Consider the following 25,126-nt stretch of genomic DNA (forward strand, 5'->3'; position numbering starts at 1 on the left):
AGATGGTATGAGGGGTAGGAGCAGTAACTGGCAATACTGTGTGTAGTAAGGCAAGATGGTATGAGGGGTAGGAGCAGTAACTGGCAATACTGTGTGTAGTAAGGCAAGATGGTATGAGGGGTAGGAGCAGTAACTGGCAATACTGTGTGTAGTAAGGCAAGATGGTATGAGGGGTAGGAGCAGTAACTGGCAATACTGTGTGTAGTAAGGCAAGATGGTATGAGGGGTAGGAGCAGTAACTGGCAATACTGTGTGTAGTAAGGCAAGATGGTATGAGGGGTAGGAGCAGTAACTGGCAATACTGTGTGTAGTAAGGCAAGATGGTATGAGGGGTAGGAGCAGTAACTGGCAATACTGTGTGTAGTAAGGCAAGATGGTATGAGGGGTAGGAGCAGTAACTGGCAATACTGTGTGTAGTAAGGCAAGATGGTATGAGGGGTAGGAGCAGTAACTGGCAATACTGTGTGTAGTAAGGCAGGATGGTATGAGGGGTAGGAGCAGTAACTGGCAATACTGTGTGTAGTAAGGCAAGATGGTATGAGGGGTAGGAGCAGTAACTGGCAATACTGTGTGTAGTAAGGCACGATGGTATGAGGGGTAGGAGCAGTAACTGGCAATACTGTGTGTAGTAAGGCACGATGGTATGAGGGGTAGGAGCAGTAACTGGCAATACTGTGTGTAGTAAGGCAAGATGGTATGAGGGGTAGGAGCAGTAACTGGCAATACTGTGTGTAGTAAGGCAAGATGGTATGAGGGGTAGGAGCAGTAACTGGCAATACTGTGTGTAGTAAGGCAAGATGGTATGAGGGGTAGGAGCAGTAACTGGCAATACTGTGTGTAGTAAGGCAAGATGGTATGAGGGGTAGGAGCAGTAACTGGCAATACTGTGTGTAGTAAGGCACGATGGTATGAGGGGTAGGAGCAGTAACTGGCAATACTGTGTGTAGTAAGGCAAGATGGTATGAGGGGTAGGAGCAGTAACTGGCAATACTGTGTGTAGTAAGGCACGATGGTATGAGGGGTAGGAGCAGTAACTGGCAATACTGTGTGTAGTAAGGCACGATGGTATGAGGGGTAGGAGCAGTAACTGGCAATACTGTGTGTAGTAAGGCACGATGGTATGAGGGGTAGGAGCAGTAACTGGCAATACTGTGTGTAGTAAGGCACGATGGTATGAGGGGTAGGAGCAGTAACTGGCAATACTGTGTGTAGTAAGGCAACGATGGTATGAGGGGTAGGAGCAGTAACTGGCAATACTGTGTGTAGTAAGGCACGATGGTATGAGGGGTAGGAGCAGTAACTGGCAATACTGTGTGTAGTAAGGCAAGATGGTATGAGGGGTAGGAGCAGTAACTGGCAATACTGTGTGTAGTAAGGCACGATGGTATGAGGGGTAGGAGCAGTAACTGGCAATACTGTGTGTAGTAAGGCACGATGGTATGAGGGGTAGGAGCAGTAACTGGCAATACTGTGTGTAGTAAGGCACGATGGTATGAGGGGTAGGAGCAGTAACTGGCAATACTGTGTGTAGTAAGGCACGATGGTATGAGGGGTAGGAGCAGTAACTGCAATACTGTGTGTAGTAAGGCAGATGGTATGAGGGTAGGAGCAGTAACTGGCAATACTGTGTGTAGTAGGCAAGATGGTATGAGGGGTAGGAGCAGTAACTGGCAATACTGTGTGTAGTAAGGCAGATGGTATGAGGGGTAGGAGCAGTAACTGGCAATACTGTGTGTAGTAAGGCACGATGGTATGAGGGGTAGGAGCAGTAACTGGCAATACTGTGTGTAGTAAGGCACGATGGTATGAGGGGTAGGAGCAGTAACTGGCAATACTGTGTGTAGTAAGGCAAGATGGTATGAGGGGTAGGAGCAGTAACTGGCAATACTGTGTGTAGTAAGGCAAGATGGTATGAGGGGTAGGAGCAGTAACTGGCAATACTGTGTGTAGTAAGGCAAGATGGTATGAGGGGTAGGAGCAGTAACTGGCAATACTGTGTGTAGTAAGGCACGATGGTATGAGGGGTAGGAGCAGTAACTGGCAATACTGTGTGTAGTAAGGCAAGATGGTATGAGGGGTAGGAGCAGTAACTGGCAATACTGTGTGTAGTAAGGCAAGATGGTATGAGGGGTAGGAGCAGTAACTGGCAATACTGTGTGTAGTAAGGCAAGATGGTATGAGGGGTAGGAGCAGTAACTGGCAATACTGTGTGTAGTAAGGCAAGATGGTATGAGGGGTAGGAGCAGTAACTGGCAATACTGTGTGTAGTAAGGCAAGATGGTATGAGGGGTAGGAGCAGTAACTGGCAATACTGTGTGTAGTAAGGCACGATGGTATGAGGGGTAGGAGCAGTAACTGGCAATACTGTGTGTAGTAAGGCAAGATGGTATGAGGGGTAGGAGCAGTAACTGGCAATACTGTGTGTAGTAAGGCAAGATGGTATGAGGGGTAGGAGCAGTAACTGGCAATACTGTGTGTAGTAAGGCAAGATGGTATGAGGGGTAGGAGCAGTAACTGGCAATACTGTGTGTAGTAAGGCACGATGGTATGAGGGGTAGGAGCAGTAACTGGCAATACTGTGTGTAGTAAGGCAAGATGGTATGAGGGGTAGGAGCAGTAACTGGCAATACTGTGTGTAGTAAGGCAGATGGTATGAGGGGTAGGAGCAGTAACTGGCAATACTGTGTGTAGTAAGGCAAGATGGTATGAGGGGTAGGAGCAGTAACTGGGCAATACTGTGTGTAGTAAGGCAAGATGGTATGAGGGGTAGGAGCAGTAACTGGCAATACTGTGTGTAGTAAGGCACGATGGTATGAGGGGTAGGAGCAGTAACTGGCAATACTGTGTGTAGTAAGGCAAGATGGTATGAGGGGTAGGAGCAGTAACTGGCAATACTGTGTGTAGTAAGGCAAGATGGTATGAGGGGTAGGAGCAGTAACTGGCAATACTGTGTGTAGTAAGGCACGATGGTATGAGGGGTAGGAGCAGTAACTGGCAATACTGTGTGTAGTAAGGCACGATGGTATGAGGGGTAGGAGCAGTAACTGGCAATACTGTGTGTAGTAAGGCAAGATGGTATGAGGGGTAGGAGCAGTACTGGCAATACTGTGTGTAGTAAGGCAAGATGGTATGAGGGGTAGGAGCAGTAACTGGCAATACTGTGTGTAGTAAGGCAAGATGGTATGAGGGGTAGGAGCCAGTAACTGGCAATACTGTGTGTAGTAAGGCACGATGGTATGAGGGGTAGGAGCAGTAACTGGCAATACTGTGTGTAGTAAGGCAAGATGGTATGAGGGGTAGGAGCAGTAACTGCAATACTGTGTGTAGTAAGGCAAGATGGTATGAGGGGTAGGAGCAGTAACTGCAATACTGTGTGTAGTAAGGCAAGATGGTATGAGGGGTAGGAGCAGTAACTGCAATACTGTGTGTAGTAAGGCACGATGGTAATGAAGGGGTAGGAAGCAGTAACTGGCAATACTGTGTGTAGTAAGGCACGATGGTATGAGGGGTAGGAGCAGTAACTGGCAATACTGTGTGTAGTAAGGCAAGATGGTATGAGGGTAGGAGCAGTAATCTGGCAATACTGTGTGTAGTAAGGCAAGATGGTATGAGGGTAGGAGCAGTAACTGGCAACTTACTGGTGTGTAGTAAGGCAAGTGGTAATGATGGGGTAGGAGCAGTAACTGGCAATACTGTGTGTAGTAAGGCAAGGATGGTATGAGGGGTAGGAGCAGTAACTGGCAATACTGTGTGTAGTAAGGCACGATTGGTATGAGGGGTAGGAGCAGTAACTGGCAATACTGTGTGTAGTAAGGCAAGATGGTATGAGGGGTAGGAGCAGTAACTGGCAATACTGTGTGTAGTAAGGCAAGATGGTATGAGGGGTAGGAGCAGTAACTGGCAATACTGTGTGTAGTAAGGCAAGATGGTATGAGGGGTAGGAGCAGTAACTGCAATACTGTGTGTAGTAAGGCACGATGGTATGAGGGGTAGGAGCAGTAACTGGCAATACTGTGTGTAGTAAGGCAAGATGGTATGAGGGGTAGGAGCAGTAACTGGCAATACTGTGTGTAGTAAGGCACGATGGTATGAGGGGTAGGAGCAGTAACTGGCAATACTGTGTGTAGTAAGGCACGATGGTATGAGGGGTAGGAGCAGTAACTGGCAATACTGTGTGTAGTAAGGCAAGATGGTATGAGGGGTAGGAGCAGTAACTGCAATACTGTGTGTAGTAAGGCAAGATGGTATGAGGGGTAGGAGCAGTAACTGGCAATACTGTGTGTAGTAAGGGAAGATGGTATGAGGGTAGGAGCAGTAACTGGCAATACTGTGTGTAGTAAGGCACGATGGTATGAGGGGTAGGAGCAGTAACTGGCAATACTGTGTGTAGTAAGGCAAGATGGTATGAGGGGTAGGAGCAGTAACTGGCAATACTGTGTGTAGTAAGGCAAGATGGTATGAGGGGTAGGAGCAGTAACTGGCAATACTGTGTGTAGTAAGGCACGATGGTATGAGGGGTAGGAGCAGTAACTGGCAATACTGTGTGTAGTAAGGCATGATGGTATGAGGGTAGGAGCAGTAACTGGCAATACTGTGTGTAGTAAGGCAAGATGGTATGAGGGGTAGGAGCAGTAACTGGCAATACTGTGTGTAGTAAGGCAAGATGGTATGAGGGGTAGGAGCAGTAACTGGCAATACTGTGTGTAGTAAGGCAAGATGGTATGAGGGGTAGGAGCAGTAACTGGCAATACTGTGTGTAGTAAGGCAAGATGGTATGAGGGGTAGGAGCAGTAACTGGCAATACTGTGTGTAGTAAGGCAAGATGGTATGAGGGGTAGGAGCAGTAACTGGCAATACTGTGTGTAGTAAGGCAAGATGGTATGAGGGGTAGGAGCAGTAACTGGCAATACTGTGTGTAGTAAGGCAAGATGGTATGAGGGGTAGGAGCAGTAACTGGCAATACTGTGTGTAGTAAGGCAAGATGGTATGAGGGGTAGGAGCAGTAACTGGCAATACTGTGTGTAGTAAGGCAAGATGGTATGAGGGGTAGGAGCAGTAACTGGCAATACTGTGTGTAGTAAGGCAAGATGGTATGAGGGGTAGGAGCAGTAACTGGCAATACTGTGTGTAGTAAGGCAAGATGGTATGAGGGGTAGGAGCAGTAACTGGCAATACTGTGTGTAGTAAGGCAAGATGGTATGAGGGGTAGGAGCAGTAACTGGCAATACTGTGTGTAGTAAGGCAAGATGGTATGAGGGGTAGGAGCAGTAACTGGCAATACTGTGTGTAGTAAGGCAAGATGGTATGAGGGGTAGGAGCAGTAACTGGCAATACTGTGTGTAGTAAGGCAAGATGGTATGAGGGGTAGGAGCAGTAACTGGCAATACTGTGTGTAGTAAGGCAAGATGGTATGAGGGGTAGGAGCAGTAACTGGCAATACTGTGTGTAGTAAGGCAAGATGGTATGAGGGGTAGGAGCAGTAACTGGCAATACTGTGTGTAGTAAGGCAAGATGGTATGAGGGGTAGGAGCAGTAACTGGCAATACTGTGTGTAGTAAGGCAAGATGGTATGAGGGGTAGGAGCAGTAACTGGCAATACTGTGTGTAGTAAGGCAAGATGGTATGAGGGGTAGGAGCAGTAACTGGCAATACTGTGTGTAGTAAGGCAAGATGGTATGAGGGTAGGAGCAGTAACTGGCAATACTGTGTAGTAAGGCAAATGGTATGAGGGGTAGGAGCAGTAACTGGCAATACTGTGTGTAGTAAGGCAAGATGGTATGAGGGTAGGAGCAGTAACTGGCAATACTGTGTGTTAGTAAGGCAAGATGGTATGAGGGGTAGGAGCAGTAACTGGCAATACTGTGTGTAGTAAGGCAAGATGGTATGAGGGGTAGGAGCAGTAACTGGCAATACTGTGTGTAGTAAGGCAAGATGGTATGAGGGGTAGGAGCAGTAACTGGCAATACTGTGTGTAGTAAGGCAAGATGGTATGAGGGGTAGGAGCAGTAACTGGCAATACTGTGTGTAGTAAGGCAAGATGGTATGAGGGGTAGGAGCAGTAACTGGCAATACTGTGTGTAGTAAGGCAAGATGGTATGAGGGGTAGGAGCAGTAACTGGCAATACTGTGTGTAGTAAGGCAAGATGGTATGAGGGGTAGGAGCAGTAACTGGCAATACTGTGTGTAGTAAGGCAAGATGGTATGAGGGGTAGGAGCAGTAACTGGCAATACTGTGTGTAGTAAGGCAAGATGGTATGAGGGGTAGGAGCAGTAACTGGCAATACTGTGTGTAGTAAGGCAAGATGGTATGAGGGGTAGGAGCAGTAACTGGCAATACTGTGTGTAGTAAGGCAAGATGGTATGAGGGGTAGGAGCAGTAACTGGCAATACTGTGTGTAGTAAGGCATGGCCAGTAACTGGCAATGTCCCTGGGTAGTAAGGCAAGATGGTATGAGGGGTAGGAGCAGTAACTGGCAATACTGTGTATAGTAAGGCACGATGGTATGAGGGGTAGGAGCAGTAACTGGCAATACTGTGTATAGTAAGGCACGATCGTGTGAGAAAAGAATGACTACCTCAACTTTCCCATTAGTGCCAAAGGGCAACCATGAAATGTTCCTGCCGAGTATGAGGAAATACCTGTGTTGGAAAAGTTTTACGTTATGTCTGCAAACTCATGCAAACAAGTGCAGTCCAATGTATTCATTGCAGGCTGATTAGTTCTCATATACAGGTATGGGATCCGTTATCTGGAAACCCGATATCCAGAAAGCTCCGAATTACAGAAAGCCCATCTTCCATAGACTCCATTTTAATCAAATAATTCAGATTTTTAAAATTGATTTCCTTTATTCTCTGTAATAATAAAACAGTACCTGTACTTGATCCCAACTAAGATATAATTACCCCTTATTGGGGCAGAACAGCCCTATTGGGTTTATTTAATGGTTAAATGATTCCCTTTTCTCTGTAATAATAAAACAGTACCTGTACTTGATCCCAACTAAGATATAATTACCCCTTATTGGGGCAGAACAGCCCTATTGGGTTTATTTAATGGTTAAATGATTCCCTTTTCTCTGTAATAATAAAACAGTACCTGTACTTGATCCCAACTAAGATATAATTAATCCTTACCGGATGCAAAACAGTCTTATTGGGTTTAATTCATGTTTTATTGATATTTAATAAACCTAAGGTACAAAGACCCAAATTACGGAAAGACCCCTTATCTGGAATACCCTTGGTCCCAAGCATTCTAGATAATGGCTCCTATACCTGCTAGTATATTCGAGGATCAGGTTAAAATAAAATGATGTCTTCATACAATGAAGTCCAATGGAGCCTTTGAGCAGACTAGGGGCCCTAAAATTCTGGGGACCACATCTGGCCCACAGGCCTCCAATTGGACAACCGTGATCTAGACTGTAGATGGTGCTTTGTTTCCATGGGGCAACTGGGAATGGGAAGGGTCGATTTCCATGGATCAATAAGAATATAATAAAAAGGTTCCAAGCAACAGTTGATGCCAGTTGGGAAATGGCACACTTTTCCCATATCCCCAGGCTGAACCTGGTGCAGCTACAGAAATATATATAAACCTTGTACAAACATAGCCACAGGCAGTCACAGAAACCCTATGAATATACACAATAGATTGCATTACTGAGAATATACTCATCCCACAAGTTGCCTGACTCTTAGGTCAGTAGGTAGCAAATGCCAGGAATCGGGTACACCGGCGGCATCTAAAGCTGAGCTTCATACGTATGGCCGTAGCAAAGAGCTTTCTGAGCGGCTGTCTGGGTCAAAACCAGACCCTAGTTGCACCCACCAGTGATGTAGGGCAGAAGTGGTCCATGTACAGGCCAAAGTCGGGCAACAAGGGGCTCAGCCTTGGGTCTATGTGTACATGACCAGCATGGTGTTAATCAGTGCTTAAGAAACTGCCAATAAATCACCATAAACCACTGCTTATTGCCTCCCAATACTCCCTGATAGCTGCACCCATTGCCAAAGGCATTGTAGTCCCTAAAATCATGTTGAGTAAAGGACTTTGCCCAACCTGCTGGGTGGATTACCCAATCTAAGGGCTTGTAAACCCCTTGCTGCACTGCATTGCTCAACCCAACTGTATTTAGTTGGTGCCGGACTACAAATCCCAGAATAATTGCAATATATAATGAAGGCTGAGGCATGCTGGAGCTGTAGCCTAGAAACATCGGAGTTGTATTCTTAAAGCAATATTGCTCAATGAAATGTATTGAAAACTTTTCCCCAAATCTCCAGCGACCCCTTCAAAATTAAGAAAAATCCCCAATGAGAATCCCAGCTGATGTGAGTAAATCCGGCTCCCTGTTCTCTGTTTCCGCAATTGGAGTTGGGAGCAGGGCCACCATCAGGGGGGCACAGGGGGTACGACCGTCCCAGGCCCGGGCATTTTTAGCTGTAAAGGGGGCCCGGCCGCGCCAGAAGTTTCCGGGCCCCCTTTCATCAAGCCCGGCCCGGGCCCAATCTTCAGTTGCGTCTTCCTCTACGTGCCGCGGCTCTCTGCTGCATCCTCGCTTTTATAAGGTTGCGCCCGGTGCGTACTGACGTCACACGCACGGAGCACAACCTTATAAAAGCACAGAAGCAGCTGGGGAGCCGCGCACAGAGAGGAGGACATCATGGGAGCAGGACGCTGCTGGGAGGGAAATTGAAGGTGCTTGGGGGCCCTGGGGGAAGCTGAAGGATGCCCTGGGGGAAGCTGAAGGATGCCCTGGGGGAAGCTGAATGGGGATGCCCTGGGGGAAGCTGAAGATGCCCCTGGTGGAAAGATGAAGGATGCTTGGGGGGCCGGAGGATGCTGGGGTGCCCCTGCGGTATGAGTAATTTGGGGGAGGACCACTGATGTTTTAGGGGGCCTGTGCTGGCTAGCAATGATTTAGGGAGGGTACCTGCCCTGGCACCAATGCAAACGTAATCCCTGGCTAGCAATGTCTGTATGTCTTTTGTATGATGGGGGGGTCACTGGGGAGGGGCCATTGGGGTGTGGGAGGAGGGGGGGGCCAGAATTTTTTTTTGTGAGGGGCCCCGTGATTTCTGATGGCGGCCCTGGTTGGCGAGCAATAAGCACAGTTTTCCAGCACTGAACAAGTCTGTCCCTTATCCCCATGTCTGATTCCTGTGCCATATAATGACGGGGGAAAATGCCATCATTATCTCTATATGTAATGGTACCAGCAAGATGGCCGACACAGTGCTGGGAATCGGGATTCTTAAGTGGTGAATTCTATTTGCATTTTGGTCAGTAGAATTCTCATTAGTGAGTTTTATTGCATCTATAATTATGTTTTTGGGCAACTTTTATAGCATAACTAGGTTTATAAACCCCCTTAGGGTCCGCAGTGAGGTGTGGAGTCCTTTGTCATTGTTACTTTTATTACCTATCTTTCTATTTCAGACCCACTCCTATACCATATCCCAGTTTCTCATTCCAACCACTGCCTGGTTGCTAGGCTAGTTTGGACCCTAGCAACCTTATTGCTCCTAAAAGGCCAAGATGGAGAGTTGCTGAATATAAAGCTAAATAATTCAAAAAACACAAATGTATGTATGTAAGTATATCTTTATTTATAAAGTGCTACTTATGTACACAGCGCTGTACAGTAGAATACATTAATACAAACAGGGGGTTATTAAGATAATAGATAAATACTCAGTATAACAATAATACAAATAAATACAAGATACAGTTGCAATAAGTTAAGAGTCAAAGACACAAGAGGATGGAGGTCCCTGCCCCGAAGAGCTTACAATCTAGATGGGAGGGTAACTTACGGAACACAGTAGGTCACAGTGTCACAAATAATAAAAAAATGAAGACCAATTGCAAATTGTTCAGAAATAGCACTTACAGGGTTGGACTGGGCCGCCGGGACACCGGGGAAAAAATCCTGGTGGGCCCTGGCCCTAGTGGCCCAGTCCGACCTTTGCCAGCGCCCCCCTTCTGACTGTTCCACCCCGACGCGTTCAACTCTGTAATAATAAAACAGTACCTGTACTTGATCCCAACTAAGATATAATTACCCTTATTGGGGCAGAACAGCCCTATTGGGTTTATTTAATGGTTAAATGATTCCCTTTTCTCTGTAATAATAAAACAGTACCTGTACTTGATCCCAACTAAGATATAATTACCCCTTATTGGGGCAGAACAGCCCTATTGGGTTATTTAATGGTTAAATGATTCCCTTTTCCCTGTAATAATAAAACAGTACCTGTACTTGATCCCAACTAAAATATGATTAATCCTTATTGGATGCAAAACAATCCTGTGAGGTTTAAATGATCCAAATTACGGAAAGACCCCTTATCCGGAAAGCCCCAGGTCCCGAGCATTCTGGATAACAGGTCCTATACCGGTACCTTTACTTAAAAACTGAAACAGAAGGTTTCTCTCTAGAATATTCTAGGTGCATTTCTTTCCATCAGGCTGACGCCAGACTGGAACAGCTCGTAGGGGTAGAGGATTCGGTCATAGTGCAACTTCAGAAGAGAGCCTGTGCCTTTGCCTGGCTGGTATCCCATCCGATTGCCCACCTGAGACCATTTCTTCTCTTTAGTGACAACCTCAAAGCCCCCCTCACTGGAAACCACCTGGAGCTAAAAAGGAAAGAAGGTAACAGTCTACGGAGGCTCTGGGCAATAAGGCCCTTCTGTTCTTTTAGAAAGGTGTAATTATATAAACTTCCTGCAGTATTTAATTACAGTAAACCATTTAATCCTGGCGCAGAAGACACTGCAAGATGCTAATGCGTATGTTGTTTATCTGCAGAACCACCTGTCCCTGCACGCCCACCTTGCTCAGTGCATACACACCCAACAGCTTGCCATCCACCACTGGAATTCTGAGCGCGGACCCTTGCCAGCTCCCAAAATTTTCCCAGCTGATCCAAGAAGTCGAGTTTGACACGGGTCATTGCCTGGATGAAAGAAAATTCCGACAGTCAGGGTGCAAGCCTGCAGATAACATACTATACTAAAGCAAAGAGTAATTAACTTATAGCCTTACGACTTGCTGTGAAACTACAACTCCCAGCATTCTTTAGGGCTCTGGCCACACGGGGAGATTAGTTGCCCGCGACAAATCTCCCTGTTCGCGGGCGACTAAATCTCCCTGAATTGCCATCCCACCGGTGAAAATGTAAGTCGCCGGTGGATGGCACACGCTACGCAGGAGATTTCGGCAAATCGCCGAAGTTGCCGCAATCGCGCCGCAGTGTGTGCCATCCCACCGGCGACACATTTTTGCCGGTTAGAATGGCAATTCGGGGAGATTAGTTGCCCGCGAACAGGGAGATTTGTCGCGGGCGACTAATCTCCCTGTGTGCCAGAGCCCTTATTAGGTGGAAAGCTGCTGTAAATTGTCTACCCTAATTCTAACATCAAACCTGAACACTTATTTCCTATATTTAAGTTCTAACAATACAATCAGTATTACGGCCAAACATATACATAGCCACTTGCAGTTGTCCAGCGATGTAAAGTAACCAACAATATGGTCTATAACACACTGGACTTTTTAACTTCCTTTTCTCTTTTTGGAATTGTAGTTAAAATTCACAGTGTTTTCAATAAAGTCTAAGGGTTACAACCTTAAGGGTGAAGAACACACAAAGCTACTAGTAGCAGCTACTTTTTCATGGCTACTAAATGCCAGAAAATCCCCTGCCATAGACAATACTGAGAATTGCCTCTGCTAAAACACATGTAGAGACAATTATCAGTAAATGATCAGCATTGTCTATTTTAGTAGCCACGACAAGTAGCTGCTACTAGTAGCTCTGTGTGTCTTCCCCCTTAATCTTGCAGAAAATGAAGAATATTCTAGTCTCCTGGGCATCAAGGGGGAAAAGTGTGTATTGGACTATAGCTTAATCCTTTCCTGTTGCAGCCTAGTGGCTTTTAATAAGGTGGCCTACTCACCTCCCAGGGGACATACACATAATTGCTGGAGAGGGAACATAGCATGGGAGGAGGCGCTGCATCACTGTGCAACATAAGCAAGCGGAACTGGCACAACAGGTGTGCAATTGGCTCCATACACTCCCTTCATGGCAGGTAATTAAGAGGAATAAACAAAACATGCAAATGCACAGGATATCTCCAGCCTATATCATAACAAGGGAAACGTCATGTACCTAATCTGTACTGCTGTGTCTTTTTCTGTCTTTTTGTCCTTGCCACATATCCAAGCTCTAATTAATTTAAGAATGGGATACCCAACAGGTGGCCCTCCTGCTATACTTCTTCCCTATTCCCCTGCTGAATCGGAAGCCATGCTAGAACTGCTTTTGTTTAAGCTGCCAGGGAGTTATGATGTTATGCAGTGTGATTCCAGTCTCTATAAATGACTTCTGCCCACATCCGCATTTTAACATGCAAGATCATAAAGCCAATTAAACATACACGTTTGTTTATATAGCAAAGGTTCTATTTAGCTATGACTGGTCTAGAGCAGTTAGAATAATGAAAGTAAATATCGGCTACTGTTCTGGAACAAATACGATACTGCCTAAAGGTCCCCATACATGGGCCGATTGTAGCTGCCGATATGGGTCCCTTAGACGATTCAGCAACTAATCGGCCCGTGTAGGGGCACTAACGACGGGCCTGCCCGACCCATATCTGGCCTGAAATCGGGCAGATATCGACCGGCAGGTTAAAAAATCTAGTCGGATGGGGGACCGTATCGGCTCGTTGATTCGGTCCCCAAACCGACTTTGCCTATACCCGTCGTTATAATTCGATCGTTTGGCCACACGATCAAATTAGCCTGGATTCTCCTGATATCGGGAGAAGATCCGCTCGCTTGGCGACATCGCCAAGCGAGCGGATCTGAAGGTGTATGGCCACCTTAAATCCAAATATCTGTATATAACTAATAGGGATATGGAAAACCAACCCAAGTTGGTCAAGCTTCTAACTAACAATTTTGTTAATGTCCATATCCTCAAGTTCCAACATGTTAATGTAGCTACAAAAACAGCAGTTTGTAATAACCATGATCTGGGTTTATTCCCAGCACAATAATCACAGAAACCTTACCTCTAGTTCGTTGAGGCGCTGTACCCGAGGGGTGAAGCAGAAGCTTTTGACATCGCAGGCAAAGGGCGGCTGCCAGTCCTGAGATAAAGGAACATAAAAGCAATAAAGCTAAGCTGTAACTGTGCCAATAACCAAAACTGGCTCTCTAGGGGGCTAAGAATAAATCTATAAAGCGCACAGGCAAACTAAAGGGAAATTCTAGGTTTTCTTTTCTATAGTACAAATAATATAAACCCTGCCTGTGCTACTAAATCAGCAGGGGAGACACACTAGGGGGTTACTGCTAGCATTAAGCATTTTCATGGTTAAAGTAATAGCTCTGCTAAACGTTTAAACAGTTTAAATACCTACAGGTGTCAGGAAGGTACCTATATAATATAAACCCACACAAATAATATGTATAGGATTTATTTTTAATTAAATAAATAGAATACAAACTTCATAGGAAAAAAACTCCCAGTGGGCCCCCTTGCTCACCCAACCATTTGCCTTGTATGCCTACACCATGGCCATTACTCAATTCTATGAGAAGAAACAAAAGAAATAAAGGAAAGGATAGATAATAGTATGTAAAAATAAGTAATTAAGAAATTAAAGAAAGTGAGTGAACTGGGAAGGAATGGTGGTCTGGACAGTGGGCCTAAGGTTTTCTGGTGGGCCCTTGGCACCCCAGTCCGACACTGGTGGCTGTTATCTAGAAGCAGCAAACTGCAGCTTAAAACTAGGGATGCAACAAATCCAGGATTCGGTTCGGAATCCAGGAATCTCGCCCAAACCCCAAAATAGTGGATTCGGTGCATCCCTACTTAAAACCCAGGTATAACCCTAATGTGTACAATAAAGCTGCAGTGTTGGGATTTTAGGAAAAATAGACTACAAAGTAATGGCAGAGAAGATTCATTTCAGTAATTGGACTTCCCTTCCATTTGTAATCATTGGAGCAAAAACCCTGGTCAGTACAGACAGCTTCAGTTCCATGTTGCCCCCGCCTCCCCCATAAGGGGGCATAAAGTAGTAAATAGGTTAAGAGGTGAGAAAAACAGCCAGTTGTAAGATTGGGGTAGAACCTGGAGAATTAACCCCCTGCATTGCAAACGTGGATATCGGCTGTTATAACGCTGATCTCACTACATAAAGGGGCGTATATACATTTTTTTTGTAAGCCAGACCAACACCTTATTGGTGTAAACAGCAGTTTTGTTCAATGACAATTATTTGCGTATGTAAGGCTCTTAAGTTGGAAATACACAGCCAGCTCCACTGTTTTGTCAAGGTCACCCAATGAGTGGATCTGGGCTCGATTTGGACACCCTCCTCCTGGGCCAAATTGGGCCGATACGAATGTGGCCCAGGGGCCCAAGACAGGATTATACAGAAAGGCCCACAGACCAATTGGATGAAGGCAACATCAACGCACCTATTCAGTCCATGTTCAATCTGTCCGAATATCTGACAAACGTACAATACCCTGCTGACTAGGTCCTCCACCTCTTTCAGCAAAAAATAATACAAAAGTTCTTCTTTAACTACTTAAACTTTAATGGTTTGATTATAGTGACCTTTCAGCTTGGACACAACCACCCCACTACTGGCTGACTATTGCCTTCTTTGATTGTTAGAACAATAATATAATATCAAATAATAGAATAAATATTATCCATTGAAACTGCACCATATGTGATAGCCCAAAACAGTAAATGCAGTCGGCCATTAGCCACTCTAAACATGCATAAAGCAAATTTAGATAGAGGACACTTTCCCCATGATGTTTGGCCATATGGCCTGTATACATAAGTAATCCTTACAAATGCAAACAAACACACTTTGGGCATGATAGAATTTTGGGGTACATACCCTCAAGTTATGCCTCACGTGTCATGGGGTACATTTTTTCGCACAACAGGGCATGTAGTCATTATCCTCTGCCTATATAGCACCTACATATTCTGCAGCTCTCTTAGGGCTCTGGCACACGGGGAGATTAGTCACCCGCGGCAAAACTCCCTGTTCGCGGGCGCCTAATCTCCCAGAGTTGCCTTCCCCCTGCCATCCCACCGGCGACGCCATCATGTAAGTCGCCCCGCCGCGTCTGCCATCCCACCGGCGACTTACATGTTCGCCGGTGGGATGGCAGGGGAAGGCTACTCGGGGAGATTAGTCGCCCGCGAACAGGGAGTATTGCCGCGGGCGACTAATCTCCCCGTGTGCCAGAGCCCTTAGGGTGAAGACACACAGAGCTACTAGTAGCAGCTACTTGTCGTGGCTACTAAAATAGACAATGCTAATCATTTACTGATAATTGTCTCTACGTGTATTGTCTATGGAAGGGATTTTCAGTAGCTTGAAAAAGTAGCTGCTACTAGTAGCCCGGTGTCTTTAGGGCAGTGGTACACAGGGAGATTAGTGATGGGCGACTAATCTCCCCGCAATGCCATCCCACCGGCTAGAGTGTAAATTGCCGGTGGGATGGCATTCGCGTCGCTACGATGTCCCACGGTCGCTCAAAGTTTCCTCCAAAGACAACTTTGTGCGACATCGCAGTGAAGCATCCCACTGGCGATTTAAATGCTAGCCGGTGGGATGGCATTGCGGGGAGATTTGTTGCCCACGACAAAGAAGATTTGTGTACCAAAAGTGCAAGAAAATCCACCTGGGGGGGGGGGGACATAAAAATTCCCTGAAGATAGTGCCCTGGCTGGAATCAAACTGACCGTAAAGCAGCAATGCCAACCAATGGGTCATTGGTTTCTAAAAAATGTGACCAAGAGCAAAGACTAATCAAACATCTGACATTTGTCATCAGCCTGTGTGAACTTATTATAATCATATATATATATATATAATAATAAAACTTATATAATGTGACTTGCACACAGTATGTATCAGCTCCCTGTTACAACTGCATCATTTATCCATAAGGAATTATTTCAGGCTCTCAGTGTACTGATAACATCCATCTATCAGACTTACCTTGGGAGGTTGGATTTGCATATCCCTGTCTTTTCAGCAATCGGTCGGATGCGTCCGATGAAACTCAGGGGATCAGAGAATTCCTCCCAGCTGGGCTCGAACACCGGGCATTCCGGAGGGGGCACAAATTCGATGTAGGCGGCCATTCCAAACAAGTGTTTATCCTCAGGTGGGTATAGAACTAGACAAGCGGTATAGTGCGGATAAGCATCCCAGATCTTGCTTGGATAAAGCCAGAGGCTCCTTTCTCTGTCATGAAGTAACGTCCCTCATCGAGTTTTCTCTGTGATCCTTCACTACAGCCACGGATTTACTCCCCGTCTCTCCTGTTCCCTCAGTAACCAGTGCCTGATGTTACCAACACCGGAGGAAGCAAATACAGTCTAACACTTAGGGATTCCCTGAGACTGTTGACAAAAAGATCACTTTATTCCCCTCGCTGGTGGTTGTGACACTGGGCTAACGTTGAGTTTGCACCCCAATATCTACAGGTACTCCCTGTGGCTTCTATTACTGTATCTCCCACAGCCCCCGGGACAGCAGGAACCCCCCTGTGAAGCCCACAGAGTCCCCTAATTCTGCCACAGAGGCAGGCAGATACTTTTGCTGGGACAATCAAGACTCCCAAATATCCAACCCCCAGTTCCATATAATATAACGAGCTCTTTATTTCAGTTATTGGGGTACTCAGGGTGCCAAAGTTCCACTTTTTACTACTAGTTACTTTTGCTGAGACAATCAAGACTCCCAAATATCTGACCCCCAGTTCCATATAATATAACGAGCTCTTTATTTAAGTTATTGGGGTACTCAGGGTGCCAAAGTTCCACTACTTACCTGACTATGACACCCCAAGTCCCAGAGTCACCTTGTAGCAATTCCCTAAGTTAGAATTAATTTCTAATTTCAACAGACACCTCCTACCAGAAAGCCCCCAGTCTGTGCCACTAGGGTCTCTGCAGCCTCGTTTTGAAAGGCCCAATGATGTGCCCCCTCTCAGGCAACTTCCTGTTGCAATTGCCCCCCCTGGGGCTTCCTAGTACCCAGTCCCCTTCCTGAAGCCCAGCAGCTCCTTCAGCACATCCAGTACTTACAGTAAATTCCAGGCTCCAGTCCGTATCATTCCTAGGTCCATAAAGTCCTGATGCAACTTTGTAATGTGAAATTGGGGCCCTAAAGGATTAAAGAGGCTGGTTGTATAATCTCCAGGTATCCCTCCGCGCTAGTTAAAGCTATGTGGATTAATAACAGCCTGTAATGTGAAAAATAGCCGATAGATGGCGCTACATGAACATTCCTTTAGATAAAGGAGATCTTCACCTGGTTTTGCAAACGGTTGTTTCATCCGTGTGTAAAAAGTTTTTACAATTCCAGAACTGGAGTATAATCTATAGAATGGCTGCGAATGGGGGTGGAGTTGGGATAAAAATGGAATTAAGTGTCACAAATGTTCACACGCCTATTTCCTATGTAGAGGAAAAGTTAAATCAAAATCTTTCATTAGCAATGATAATTATAATGTATTAATGAAATTATAATACATATACTGTTATGAAGATAAAGACATGTTGTCATAATTCTCCTTTGCATATCGGGTATTCGTTTTGGAATCTAAACCTGAGGGAATTGTAGTTTAAACACATGTGGATAGCGATAGAATAAACTACAATTCCCAGAAGACACCTGGTGAGCAGGCGGGCCGACTCAAGTATCGCCCTAGCGGATTGGATGCTTCAATGATTCTGGATTGAACTGGGTGCGTGATTGGTTAAGCTTGCGGAGGCGGGCTGTTTGGATCGTAGAGTTAGGGGTGGGGTAACTGGTGGTAGGAGACCTGTGTAGTGGCTTGTACCAGAGCTCGTAAGGTGGGGTACAGGTACGTACAGTGTGACATCTGGGGGCAGGGGTTATATATTTATGCACAGCTATAGCGCCATTGGATAGGCCTGTATGCTAAATAATGTGCCATACCCCGCACTTGACCCCCTAACCAATCATAGCTCTTATTTGGCACCCCCAGAGCTTTTATTGTGCTTTTTTTGTTCCCTCTATTAGAATAGGCATAAGGGTGGGTAACTAGACATAGGGGAACCTCCAGTAAGTGAATGTAGAAGCGCCTAATACATAGTGGGGCTGCAAGAGTAAAACTTATGGGAAATACTGTAGGGAACTCAATCTAGCGCTGGTAAAGCGATATGTACAATGGAAACAACGCGCGTTGCCATAGCAACCCCTCTCTCTTTAGCGCAAAAGGCCATGGTGTTATGGCATTGTGTCAGATGGAAGAATTTATATTACCCATATATAACCCATCATCCCTCTCCCCAAAGATTGGGAGAGTTGTATGTTTGTTTATTTATTATTTATTTATATACTACTTATCCGCTAATCATAAAGAAATAAAGAGATGTCTCGTTAAAACAGCCCATATCAAGCATATTCCTACTTAAAATGTAGATAAATTAGAAATAAATAAATACCAGGAATCCAATAATTGACCAAAAATAAGCTTAAAATTGAATTTAAAAATGCCGCCAAGTCCAAATCTACATTGAGTCCTTCCGGATGCAATGTATTCAATTTAAAAATCCAAACGTTTTCTCCTTGTCTTAATCTAGTAAATCCGTCTCCCACCTCTTAACTTGGGAGAATATGCTCCAGTCCCATAAAGAATATCAAGGCAAACCTTATCTGCGCTTTAAAGATTACAAAAACACAACAATATAGATATTAAGGTCTAGAAGGAAAGACTGTAAGAAAGAGAAAAAAAAAATATATATATATTTTTGCAGTGCTAAATTGCATTAACCAACATTAATAATTAGATGTAGCTGCCCTCCTCCTACTAAACCTATAGTGCTACACAAATTATCTCCAAAGGAGTTGGCGCTAAAACACCAAGAAGTTGTAAAAAATAATTGTATATTTATTATAAATAAATCAATGTGTTACAATCAAAGTAGAATCAATTTTAAATAATAAAAAAAAAAATCATATACACCACTAATTAAAAATACCAATTAGATTATATATACAAGAGAAAATCACATAGGGCAGAAGACATTAATATAGTAACGAGAAACCATGTATTACTTCCCAATGTTTATTATTGAATTCCCAGTTAATGCATATCATTCCCTCAGGAGAAATCAATTAGAGTGTTTAAAAGAGAATTCATTGCTCTGACCCATATATGAGGAAATCAAGAGGGAAAATCATAGAATACACTGAATTAAAAATCCCACAGTATATCCCAATTATTAGAATAAAAAAGTGAGGGAGCTTAAAACACCATAAAACATTAATTGGATCCTTAATTAACTTCTCCAGATATCAGATGCAGTATTACAGCCGCCTATAGCCAATATATGGCTCTTAGCCCCACTGAGGGATATTTAATAAAGAAGTTACACAAATAAAACCCTTGTTTTCCCTCTTACTCTGTGCAAATACTAAGAATGCAGGCATGCATATAGAGATAAAATTGCACACTATATGGTATTCAATTATCTCATAGCCTCCAAGTAACTACAAGCACACAATAAAACAGAGCCCTAACTGGGCATAAAGAACAAATACACAACCCCCCTTGTCCCGGCCGGGACTTACTAGGGATAAGACAGAGGAGAGGCACATTGGCTGAGGGATGCGACTCACACGCTGTCCTTTCCCTTCGTGACGTCACCGGTAGGTGCCGAGTCTGTCAATATCGGGTCTCTCTCCAGGCAGTCCGACGCGTTCGCGCTCTGCGCTTCCTCATGGACTATTGGTTCCTATGGGCCAACCCCCTCTTTATACCCGCCTGCAATACTATTCTATACTACATCTACTTTGATGTAACACATTGATTTATTTATAATAATATACAATTATTTTTACACTTCCATAAAAGAATATCCTTTGGGATCACTATTATTGTGAAACAGCTTAAAATGTCTCGATACCCCATGGTTCATTCTCCTGCTTTACTGTTACGGATGTGCTTATTAACCCTACTTCCCACTGATCTTATAGTCCGCCCCACATAACTTTGTTACACGGACAAGTGAGAGCATAGACTACATATGTTGTGCGACAATTAATAAAGGTCTTGGAAATTGGAATATCCCTATTGGGTTTATTTCATGTTAAATATTCCCTTTTCTCTGTAATAATAAACAGTACCTGTACTTGATCCCAACTAAGATATAATTACCCTTATTGGGGCAGAACAGCCCTATTGGTTTATTTTAATGGTTAAATGATTCCCTTTTCTCTGTAATAATAAAACAGTACCTGTACTTGATCCCAACTAAGATATAATTACCCCTTATTGTGGGGCAGAACAGCCCTATTGGGGTTTATTAATGGTTAAATGATTCCCTTTTCTCTGTAATAATAAAACAGTACCTGTACTTGATCCCAACTAAATATAATTAATCCTTATTGAAAGAAAAACAATCCTATTGGATTTAATTAATGCTTTTATTGATTTTTTTTTAGTAGACTTTAGATGTGGAGATCCAAATTACGGAAAGACCCCTTATCCTGCGCACTCTTGGTCCTGCACATTCTGGATAACAGGTTCTATACCTGTAGTTGCTTCTTTTTGCTCCTCCTATAGACAACTCTGGGACTGGTCCAGCTGGAGGGGGGTTAAGGGGTGTTCACCTTTTAATTAAAGTTAGTATAATGTAGACTGCTGTTCTGAGACAATTTGCAATTGGGTTCTTCCATTTGTTTTTATGAATTTACCTTTTGTTCAGCAGCTCTCTAGTTTAAAATTTCAGCAGTCATGTGGTTGCTAGGGTTCAAATTACCTTAACAACCAGGGACTGGTTTGAATAAGAGACTGATATATTTATAGGAGAGGGGGATGGATAGAAAAATGAAGTAATAAAAAGGAGCAAATAATGGAAAAAACTATTGAAAATAAATAATGAAGCCCAATTGAAACATTACTTAGAATTGGCCATTCTACAACATACTAAAAGTTTTAATGTAAAGGGGGAGCCTATGTGAAAAAAAACACAAACAATTGTTTTGTATTGTATAATTCTCCTAAGTTGTGGCCCCCACCCCACCCTGGTTGCTCTTACCCCAGCCTTTCCGTGCAGCTTCCGGGAGATGAGGTTCTGTTGATGTTCCGTGCATAGCTTGGCCCTTGCATCGTGGCCCACAAACCTGTGTGCAGAAAGGACACCCCCATTCTTATATATATATTATATATATACATTATATACATATATATATATCCCAACCTTATTACCCCTGCCTTTTCAATAGGGACATAAAATCAATCATCCACCCCCCCGACCCATATTGATGCTGGAACCCAGTGGTTTAAAGGGGGCAGTTCACCATTAAGTTCAACTTTAGTATGTTATAGAATGCCCAATTCTAAACAACTTTTCAATTGGTCTTCATTATTGTTTTTCAGAGTTTTAAATGATTTGCCTTTTTTCTTCTAACTCTGTGCAGCTTTCAAATGGGCCCGGGGGCCGGAACTAGGGGTAGGCAGAAGAGGCACCTAGGGGCAACAGTGGGTGGGGCGCCAGGCAGGCACCTCTTCTTTCACTTACCCCTATTTCCATGCCCTTTACCCCACCGTTCACCCACCTCCAGTGACCCCCGCAGCCCCACACATGGGAGGGGGGGATGGGCCAAGCCGGCTGGCTGCCTAGGGTGCCCGGCTGGCTTGCCTTGGGTGCTCGCTGGCTTGCCTGGGTGCCCGCTGGCTTGCCTAGGGTGGCCGGCTGGCTGCCTAGGGTGCCCGGCTGGCTTGCCTGGGTGCCCGGCTGGCTTGCCTTGGGTGCCCGGCTGGCTTGCCTTGGGTGCCCGGCTGGCTTGCCTTGGGGTGCCCGGCTGACTTGCCTTGGGTGCCCGGCTGACTTGCCTTGAGTGCCCGGGTGGGCTTGCCTAGGGTGCCTGGATGGCTTGGTCCGGCACTGCCTGAGGAAAAAAACTATTGCTCTGTGAATATAAAGTATTGTTACTTATATTACTTATTTATATAGTCAGGCCCTCTCCTATTCATTTATCAGTCTTTCATTCAAACCACAACCCTGGTTGCTTAGGTAATTTGGATCCTAGCAACCAAACAGCTGCTGAAACGCCAAGCTGGAGAGCTGCTGGGCAAAGCTGAAATAATTTTAAAAAACTACAAATAAAAAAAAAATGAAGACCAATTGCAAATTGTCTCAAATGTAAACAACCCTCAGTTAAAAGGAGCTGTTGGTGGGAGCAGATTCTGCTCATTGGGGGTAACACATTTACTCCCATTAGTCTAACTGGCCAATCAGGGCTCATCTCAGTATAAGCAGGTATACAAGTAGTTGCTAGGGGTTGTACCTTGCAGGGTATGAGTAGAGCTTGTTCCTTCCAGCCACCGGGGGTCTCCTCACCCAACTTAGTTGGCTGTATCGTCTCATCACCCTGGGGGGTGCGTCTCTCCCCCTGTTGCACGGGGAAGTTGGAAATACAGGGTTATCGCTTTCAATGCTCAGGCTGCCCCCCATGAGCCGTCTCTGGATCACACTGTGTGGCTGCTGCAATCAGATTGGACCTTGATTATAATAATAGTAATGTACTGTTACCCTGCACTAGTAACCTAGGTCTATATGTTTCAGAAACCCTACTATAGTTTATATAAATACCCCGCTATGTAGCCCGGGGGCAGCCATTCCTGCACTGGTACAGCTGGGGTGTTTGCTACAGAAACCCTACTATAGTTTATATAAATACCCCGCTGTGTAGCCCCGGGGGCAGCCATTCCTGCACTGGTACAGCTGGGGTGTTTGCTACAGAAACCCTACTATAGTTTATATAAATACCCCGCTGTGTAGCCCCGGGGGCAGCCATTCCTGCACTGGTACAGCTGGGGTGTTTGCTACAGAAACCCTACTATAGTTTATATAAATACCCCGCTGTGTAGCCCCGGGGGCAGCCATTCCTGCACCGGTACAGCTGGGGTGTTTGCTACAGAAACCCCGGGGCTACACAGCGGGGTATTTATATAAACTATAGTAGGAATTCTTAAGCAAACATGCAACTTTTATCAGAGCAGGGCAACAGGACATTATATTTAAATGCCCCAGCCAGTAGCTCCGGGGCAACATGTTGCTCCCCACCCTTGGATGTTGCTCTCAGTGCCCCCAAACCAGGGAGTTATTTTTGAATTCCTGACTTGGGGGCAAGTTTGAATAAAAACAAGATTCCCTACCAATAAAGCTGATAGGGTGCATAGAGGATGCCTAATAGCCAATCACAGCCCTTATTTGGCTCCTCCATGAACTTTTATGGTGCTTGTGTTGCTCCCCAAGTCTTTTTACATTAGGTCAGTTAGGGTAGGACTGGCCAGAAGGGATGACTTTGACGTAGTTGGCCAGCTTGAAGTATATTGCAATGTACGGACAAACAATCCCTCTTTTTGAGGTGGGGAGGGAAGGCATTTCTTAGTAGTGAAATGCCCTAGTGTCCAATTTCTACATATTGATAATGGGTGAGTGCAGAGGATTTTTTGCGGTTGTTTATATGTATTTTATGGTCACAGCCTCATTGCACCCCCGCTTAATGGTTTACAATTTAGTGGTTGAGCACAACTTTCCCTTTTTGTGTTATTGTTTATACAGGAGCAGTGGCCAGCTCCATGTTGTAGCCCCCACTATTCCCAGCTACAGTCAGGTGATCCCAATGGAGCTAATAAAAGGGCAACCATATGGGAGTTTTAACCTTATACGCAAGCATGTTGCAGGTAAAACTTAGTCCCTTTGCTCAGTACTAATCTTAAATTACTTATATAGGTCAGTTAGGGTAGGACTGGCCAGAAGGGATGACTTTGACGTAGTTGGCCAGCTTGAAGTATATTGCAATGTACGGACAAACAATCCCTCTTTTTGAGGTGGGGAGGGAAGGCATTTCTTAGTAGTGAAATGCCCTAGTGTCCAATTTCTACATATTGATAATGGGTGAGTGCAGAGGATTTTTTGCGGTTGTTTATATGTATTTTATGGTCACAGCCTCATTGCACCCCCGCTTAATGGTTTACAATTTAGTGGTTGAGCACAACTTTCCCTTTTTGTGTTATTGCATAGAGGATGCCTAATAGCCAATCACAGCCCTTATTTGGCTCCTCCATGAACTTTTATGGTGCTTGTGTTGCTCCCCAAGTCTTTTTACATTTGACTGTGGCTCCCGAGTAAGAAAGGCTGAGGACCCCTGATGTATATAGTCAACCAAACCGGGATCAGTGCTTTGCAAATGGTGGGGATTGAGGCTTAGGGGCCCCCCTAGGGCACAGCCCAAAGGCCAGTTAGGTTAACATTTAAACCAAGAGTAGCAGCGTTATAGGACAGCCAACCAACATGGCTGCGTAGAAATCATTGCAGTCTGCAGCATGCACCTATAGAAATCCCTGCAAGACATGAAAGCAGTCCCACATTTTGGCCCTGTAACTTGGTTCAGAGCTGCAAACATTAGTCTCACTGAGCAAGCGGTCCCCCCCCTCCCACACTCACCAGGTCTTTACTGGTCCCCAGTCTCCGCAGCTGGTCCAGTGGCAGAAGATCCGCAGAGTCTTGGCACAAACTGCGTGGCTTGTTTGAGGCGTCTCTGCTGGTGCAGTATTGCTGAGCCCCTCAGATCCTTCTCCCTCTTTGGGGAGTCCCTGTTCTGTGTGTCTCTCCCAAGTCCCTGCATAGTGCAGGTTCAGGGTAATAAGCAGATCCCTATATGAGGTTCCGGGTAGGAAGCAGATCCCTATATGAGGTTCCGGGTAGGAAGCAGATCCCTATATGAGGTTCAGGGTAAGAAGCAGATCTCTATATGAGGTTCCGGGTAGGAAGCAGATCTCTATATGAGGTTCAGGGTAAGAAGCAGATCTCTATATGAGGTTCAGGGCAATAAGCAGATCTTTATATGAGGTTCAGGGTAAGAAGGCAGATCTCTATATGAGGTTCAGGGCAATAAGCAGATCCCTATATGAGGTTCCGGGTAAGAAGCAGATCTCTATATGAGGTTCAGGGCAATAAGCAGATCCCTATATGAGGTTCCGGGTAAGAAGCAGATCTCTATATGAGGTTCCAGG

The 25,126-nt window shown here is 45.0% G+C and overlaps 1 protein-coding gene and 1 pseudogene across 1 annotated transcript in view; one reads left to right on the top strand and one right to left on the bottom strand.

Moving 5' to 3' along the window:
- The window catches only part of LOC101733948 (coiled-coil domain-containing protein 77), an 89,062-nt gene that overhangs the window by 12,011 nt on the left and 51,925 nt on the right, over nt 1–25,126 (top strand). The window lies entirely within an intron of this gene.
- On the bottom strand, nt 10,420–24,622 carry LOC116406984 (annotated as a pseudogene).

The sequence above is a fragment of the Xenopus tropicalis genome, chromosome 8 (genome assembly GCF_000004195.4).
Source record: "Xenopus tropicalis strain Nigerian chromosome 8, UCB_Xtro_10.0, whole genome shotgun sequence".
Lineage (NCBI taxonomy): Eukaryota > Metazoa > Chordata > Amphibia > Anura > Pipidae > Xenopus > Xenopus tropicalis.